Genomic DNA, 7,500 nt, shown 5'->3' with positions numbered 1-7,500 from the left:
CCATCATCATCATCATCACCCGTGTCAGCCTCATGATGGTGATTGCACTTCACGTCAGGAACTGCCGGAGAAACGACGGTGAGAGAGAGAGAGAGAGAGAGAGAGAGAGAGTTACATAGAGTTACATAGATACACAGACCACACAGACCTTACGGTCCCTACGAGGTGGTCCGGCCTTAATCCTAATATAGTGCATAGGAGCAGGAGAAAAGGATAGCACAGCAGAAGGCTCTCTCCCCCACCCTCCAGACCCTCCGGTATTTGCCGTACAGGAAACAAGAGAGGAAGTAATACCTTGCAGGAATGAAAAACCTGAAGGAATTTTATAGGATCAGCAGAAAGTAGAATAATATGGAAAAGGAAAATTTGGGCATACAGCCACATACTTACTCTATGCATGCAATTTTTTTTTATGTTTTTTTATATATAAAAGGATGAATAGAATGTTTATCTATTATGTATATTCTAAAATATTATCTGTGTCTAACAGACACATGAATGCAGACGTGAATATGCAATAATTGCTCCATCCTAACTAAACGACACCAACTGAGTCGAGATACATGTCCAGTCTCTTTTTAAATATATTTATGGTACCACTCTCAATCACATTCCCAGGGAGTTTATTCCATTCTCTTACAACAGAGTAAGTGAAGAAGTTTTTGGTTGTATCATGATTAGCCCTCCTTGCTTGCAACTTCATGGTGAGTTACATAGAGTTACATAGATACACAGACCACACAGACCTTACGGTCCCTACGAGGTGGTCCGGCCTTAATCCTAATATAGTGCATAGGAGCAGGAGAAAAGGATAGCACAAGAGAGAGAGAGAGAGAGAGAGAGAGAGAAAGAGAGAGAGAGAGAAGATGCTTTACCTGTAAGAAAAAAGGATGTGTGTGTTTCCCTTCGTGCCTCCTGCCTCACTGACTTCCCACTGCCTCACCTCCGATTACTTACCTTCCTCTCTCTCTCTCTCTCTCTCTCTCTCTCTCCCCGATCCCTACATTCCCTCTGCTCCTGCCCCTTCCCTCCCCTCCCCTCTCAAACCTTCCCCTGCACACCCACACCCAGCCACGCTCCCAACCACACCACAATCACCCCCTACGTCCCTGTCAAGTTACATTAGATTTATGAAGTGGGGGAGGGGTTAGGGGGCAAAGATCCCCCCAGTTAGGGAGGGGGGGAAGAAGATATCAAACCTAACACAGCCTCGTCAGTTAAGAAAGCTCCCTAGCACCCCTTCCTTACCGATTTATTCTTGGATACTTTGGGTTGATATCAATATGTGGTTTATTTAGGCTGATAGTGAGAGTATATTTAAGTGATACAAAATAGGACAGCACGGAGTAATAGGCAGAATAAATCGCTTAGGAATAGGTGATAGGGGCCAGGTGTACTTAGGAGCCTGTACTACGCATGAATTACACTTAGATATATTACAAGAGTTTCCCCTTTTTGCTTTTCTTTCTTTTTTCTTTAATACAAGTACCTTCTTTTTTTTTTTTTTTTTTTTTTTGAACGCTAAGTGGTCCGATCCAGTTCAGGGCAGGCTTCTCACTCCTTCTTTACCCCCCCCTCTCTCTCTCTCTCTCTCTCTCTCTCTTCCCTCTCTCTCTTCTCCTTTCTCTACCTCCATTCCCTGTCCCTCTTCCTTCTCTTTTTCCTCTCTCTTCCTCTCTTTTCGTCTCGCACTTCCCCTCCCTCCTTCCTTCCCTCCTCTTCCCTTCCCCTCCTCTCTCTTCCTAGCTCTTCATCTCCTCTCTTCTCTCTCTCTCTCTCTTCCTCTCTCTCTCTCTCTCTCTCTCTCCCCACCGCAAGTACATCATTTTAATTTAAGTACCGGTATATAATTATCAAAAGCATTACCTTGAGAATTTCCTATTGTCTATGCGTCTTTATGGCTCGTATTTCGCAACACCTCTTCCTTTGCTACTTATTCTGGATTTTACACTTCATAGCCTTTCTCAAATTAGCAGTAAAAAGTGAAGGAAAGTGACAAGTAGAAGAGGTGAAATATTAGGCCAGAGAAACATACCAAGCCTCTCTCAGCTTAGGAATATTAGCCAGCAGACGAAAGTGACAAGTAGAAGAGGTGAAATATTAGGTAGGCAGAGAAACATATCAAGCCTCTCTCAGCTTAGGAATATTAACCAGCAGAGGAAAGTGACAAGTAGAAGAGGTGAAATATTAGGCCAGAGAAACATACCAAGCCTCTCTCAGCTTAGGAATATTAGCCAGCAGAGGAAAGTGACAAGTAGAAGAGGTGAAATATTAGGCCAGAGAAACATACCAAGCCTCTCTCAGCTTAGGAATATTAGCCAGCAGAGGAAAGTGACAAGTAGAAGAGGTGAAATATTAGGCCAGAGAAACATACCAAGCCTCTCTCAGCTTAGGAATATTAGCCAGCAGACGAAAGTGACAAGTAGAAGAGGTGAAATATTAGGCCAGAGAAACATACCAAGCCTCTCTCAGCTTAGGAATATTAGCCAGCAGACGAAAGTGACAAGTAGAAGAGGTGAAATATTAGGCAGAGAAACATACCAAGCCCCTCTCAGCTTAGGAATATTAGCCAGCAGAGGAAAGTGATAAGTAGAAGAGGTGAAATATTAGGGCAGAGAAACATTCCAAGCCTCTCTCAGCATTAATCAGCAGAGGTAAGTGTCAAGTAGATTTTATAATTTTAGAAAAGAAAGAGTCCAAGGCTGATATATGTGGCAAACTTTTATTCCTGTGTCGTTGAATACTGTGTTTAAAATGTGAGTTGAGGTAAGAATGTGGGGAAATCTGAAGGTCGCAGGATTAGGAACAGGATTAGAAACAGGATTAAGGGGGATTAGGAGGGCTGTGGTGCAGTAGGAAACACAATGGGTCCTGGGCGACTAGGTGGCTGGGTGGGTACGGTACTAGCCTTACGTTTGTGGGACACTCCTGACGTGGATTCGTGCCCCACTGACTGCCGCTGATCAAATAACCAAATCTTCACCATACCACTGTCTACCACCACTATCTTCTCTCTCTCTCTCTCTCTCTCTCTCTCTCTCTCTCTCTCTCTCTCTCTCTCTCTCTCACACACACAGACACACACACACACACACACACACACACACACACACACACACACACACATATATATATATATATATATATATATATATGTGTGTGTGTCATTGGCTTGAAGGGGTTAGATACTGTATATACTATACCACTACTACTGCTACCACTACTACTACTACCACTGCTACTACTACAGTAATAATAATAACACCTTTTCTGTTGCCAATTTATTTTTCAAGTTCCCTTTACAATACCGAATTTATTTTTTTTTACACAAGTTCAAGTCAAAATTATACGTAGCCAAAAATACCATGAAAATTTTGGCCCATCAATCAGTCTGTTTTTTTTTTTTGTTTTTTTTCCAGTCAGTGCACTTTTTTTTTTTTTTTTAATATATTTTTTACATTTTCCTTGGAGTGACGAATTGGAAAGGTGTCAGAGATTTTTGCTCCCCCTGTACGCTGTTATTGTTCAGTGTTATGTTGTTCAGCTGTTTTGTTGATGTAGGAGTCACATTGTTGTTCTCCTCCTCCTCCTCCTTCTTCTTCTTCTCCTTCATCTTCTTCATTATCATTATCAACATCATCATCATCTTCTTCGTCCTCTTCTTCTTCTTCCTCTCCTCCTCCTCCTCCTCCTTCTTCTTCTTCATCTTCTTTCCCTTCTTCTTCTCTCTCTCTCTCTCCCTCCTTAGTTCCATCATCTGAAAGATCATAAAATTGAGAGACAATAAGATAAAGATAGAAGATGCTGCAGGCACCTCTCTCTCTCTCTCTCTCTCTCTCTCTCTCTCTCTCTCTCTCTCTCTCTCTCTCACACACACACACACACACACACACACACACACACACACACACACACACACACACACACACACACACACACACACACACACACACACACACACACACACACACTCTTTCTCTGTTACTGTACTCTCTCTCTCTCTCTCTCTCTCATCGCCGCAATGTCTCCCCTTTTCCTCATTAACCAAAAAATAAAAAAAGATAATTACCTGATTAATAGTAGGGCCGTCTAGGGCGCTGTAAAGAAAAAAACAAGAAAAAAAAGTCAAAATTAGAGACAGTGATTCAATATATTCACGTTAAAGATAGATTATTTTATTTAACATTAATATTTTTCTATACCACAAAAAAATAATAATAATTAACGTAGCCACAGAAAAGTTAATATAGCTTTTGTCTCCGTTTTCTGTTTTCTCCAATCTTTTCCTTCTTATTTTTAGCGTACCTAGTGACAGAGGGATAGTACTGGCATTTAGGGGTGACTGTTTAATACTGATAAGCAAACTAGTGTATCGGTACCCTAAATAAGATAATAAATAGGCTAGGAGAGACAATTTCCTTTCTAATCTCACTCTGATTTTCTTCTTATCTACAGCGTACCTAGTGATAGAGGGGTAGCACTGGCAATTAGGGATAACTGTTTAATACTGATAAGCAAACTAGTGTATCGCTACCCTAAATAAGATGATAAATAGGTTAGGAGAGACAATTTCCTTTCTATTTTCCTCTGATCTTCTTATCTATAGCGTACCTAGTGATAGAGGGGTAGCACTGGCAATTAGGGATAACTATTTAATACTAATAGACAAACTAGCACATTATTTATCTTAGTAAAATATTATAGAAAATAGACGAGACAAGATCCTTTTTATTTTCATTTTTCCTTGATCTTCTCCTTCTTATCTATAGCGTACCTTGAGACAGAGGGGTAGCACTGGCATTTAGGGGTGACATAAACAATCTAGCACACTTCTTTTTAGCTAAGAAAATAGTATAGAAGTTAGGAGACACAATTTCATATCTTATTTACACTTTCCTTGATCTTCTTCTTCTTATCTATAGCGTACATTGCGACAGAGGGGTAGCACTGGCATTTAGGTATACCTATTTAATATTAATAGACAAACTAGCACATTATTTGTCTTAGTAAAATATTATAGAAGCTAGAAAGATAATTTTACTAGCTTTGTTTATATTTCTTTGATCTTCCCCTTCATATTCATAGCGTACCTTGAGACAGAGGGGTAGTACTGGCACTTAGGGGAGACTTAAACAAACTACCACACCTTTTTATATCTAAGAACATTATATAGCTGTTATAAGAGACAATTTCCTAGCTTTTTTTACATTTCTATGATCATCTCCTTCTTATTTATAGCGTACCGGGCGACAGACGGGGCAGCACTTGCATCGAGGGGTGTATACTCCATACTGACAATCTACAGGGTAAGCACCACACCTCACCAGCTCACACCTAGGACGGGGGTTGCAGACAAAGCGATCCGAACTGGCAGGAAAAAATGAGAAAGATTGTATAAATAGAGGGAAACACATAGCATATACACAGAAACTCATAGCACATACACAAGAAGATATTACACACACACACACACACACACACACACACATTTCTCTCTCTCTCTCTCTCTCTCTCTCTCTCTCTCTCTCTCTCTCTCTCTCTCTCTCTGTCCGTCTGTCTCTGTTTGTCTGTCTCTGTCTGTCTGTCTGTGTGTCTGTCTGTCTGTGTGTCTGTCTGTCTGTCTGTCTATCTGTCTCTGTCTGTCTGTCTGTCTGTCTCTCTCTCTCTCTCTCTCTCTCTCTCTCTCTAAACATAGCAAAACCAGCTACACAAGGAGTATGTAAGTAAAGATAATGACATGCACTGGAATGAGGTGGGTCGTTACTTAGTAGGGACTGGCAATAGATAGATGGATAGACAGGTAGATAGATAGATAAATAGATAGGCAACTCACGTGACGGGGCTAGGAAGCATCACCATCATCACCATCACCACCGCCATCATCATCATCATCACCCGTGTCAGCCTCATGATGGTGATTGCACTTCACGTCAGGAACTGCCGGAGAAACGACGGTGAGAGAGAGAGAGAGAGAGTTACATAGAGTTACATAGATACACAGACCACACAGACCTTACGGTCCCTACGAGGTGGTCCGGCCTTAATCCTAATATAGTGCATAGGAGCAGGAGAAAAGGATAGCACAGCAGAAGGCTCTCTCCCCCACCCTCCAGACCCTCCGGTATTTGCCGTACAGGAAACAAGAGAGGAAGTAATACCTTGCAGGAATGAAAAACCTGAAGGAATTTTATAGGATCGGCAGAAGGTAGAATAATATGGAAAAGGAAAATTTGGGCATACAGCCACATACTTACTCTATGCATGCAATTTTTTTTTTATGTTTTTTTATATATAAAAGGATGAATAGAATGTTTATCTATTATATATATTCTAAAATATTATCTGTGTCTAACAGACACATGAATGCAGACGTGAATATGCAATAATTGCTCCATCCTAACTAAACGACACCAACTGCGTCGAAATACATGTCCAGTCTCTTTTTAAATATATTTATGGTACCACTCTCAATCACATTCCCAGGGAGTTTATTCCATTCTCTTACAACAGAGTAAGTGAAGAAGTTTTTGGTTGTATCAAGATTAGCCCTCCTTGCTTGCAACTTCATGGTGAGTTATATAGAGTTACATAGATAGACCACACAGACCTTACGGTCCCTACGAGGTGGTCCGGCCTTAATCCTAATATAGTGCATAGGAGCAGGAGAAAAGGATAGCATAGCAGAGAGAGAGAGAGAGAGAGAGAGAGAGAGAGAGAAGATGCTTTACCTGTAAGAAAAAAGGATGTGTGTGTTTCCCTTCGTGCCTCCTGCCTCACTGACTTCCCACTGCCTCACCTCCGATTACTTACCTTCCTCTCTCTCTCTCTCTCTCTCCCCGATCCCTACATTCCCTCTGCTCCTGCCCCTTCCCTCCCCTCCCCTCTCAAACCTTCCCCTGCACACCCACACCCAGCCACGCTCCCAACCACACCACAATCACCCCCTACGTCCCTGTCAAGTTACATTAGATTTATGAAGTGGGGGAGGGGTTAGGGGGCAAAGATCCCCCCAGTTAGGGAGGGGGGGAAGAAGATATCAAACCTAACACAGCCTCGTCAGTTAAGAAAGCTCCTTAGCACCCCTTCCTTACTGATTTATTCTTGGATACTTTGGGTTGATATCAATATGTGGTTTATTTAGGCTGATAGTGAGAGTATATTTAAGTGATACAAAATTGGACAGCACGGAGTAATAGGCAGAATAAATCGCTTAGGAATAGGTGATAGGGGCCAGGTGTACTTAGGAGCCTGTACTACGCATGAATTACACTTAGATATAATTACAAGAGTTTCCCCTTTTTGCTTTTCTTTCTTTTTTCTTTAATACAAGTACCTTTTTTTTTTTTTTTTTTTTTTTTGGAACGCTAAGTGGTCCGATCCAGTTCAGGGTAGGCTTCTCACTCCTTCTTTACCCCCTCTCTCTCTCTCTCTCTCTCTCTCTCTCTCTCTCTCTCTCTCTCTCTCTCTTCCCTCTCTCTCTTCTCCTTTCTCTACCTCCAT

At 41.5% G+C, this 7,500-nt stretch overlaps 2 long non-coding RNA genes across 6 annotated transcripts in view; both read right to left on the bottom strand.

Moving 5' to 3' along the window:
* The window catches only part of LOC145415920 (uncharacterized), a 14,948-nt gene that overhangs the window by 2,369 nt on the left and 5,079 nt on the right, over positions 1 to 7,500 (bottom strand). Inside the window, exon 6 of one of the 5 annotated variants that reach the window (XR_013900179.1) lies at positions 3,459 to 3,592. The exons of 1 other annotated variant lie outside the window; for it this stretch is intronic. This is a non-coding gene — a long non-coding RNA (uncharacterized LOC145415920). Of the gene's footprint in view, positions 1 to 3,273; positions 3,740 to 7,500 lie in introns of those variants that run through there. 3 more of the 5 variants (XR_013900176.1, XR_013900178.1, XR_013900177.1) reach the window with 3 other exon arrangements.
* On the bottom strand, positions 3,652 to 6,769 carry LOC145415919 (uncharacterized). Its single transcript, XR_013900175.1, has 5 exons — positions 6,729 to 6,769; positions 5,834 to 5,937; positions 5,244 to 5,367; positions 4,070 to 4,097; positions 3,652 to 3,757 (listed from the first exon to the last, which is right to left on the bottom strand). It is a non-coding gene; the product is annotated as an uncharacterized LOC145415919 (long non-coding RNA).

Source organism: Coenobita brevimanus, chromosome 104 (genome assembly GCF_032717465.1).
Source record: "Coenobita brevimanus isolate Jiangsu-jjx chromosome 104, ASM3271746v2, whole genome shotgun sequence".
In the NCBI taxonomy this organism is placed as follows: domain Eukaryota; kingdom Metazoa; phylum Arthropoda; class Malacostraca; order Decapoda; family Coenobitidae; genus Coenobita; species Coenobita brevimanus.
This window is presented reverse-complemented; position numbering and strand designations above follow the sequence as displayed.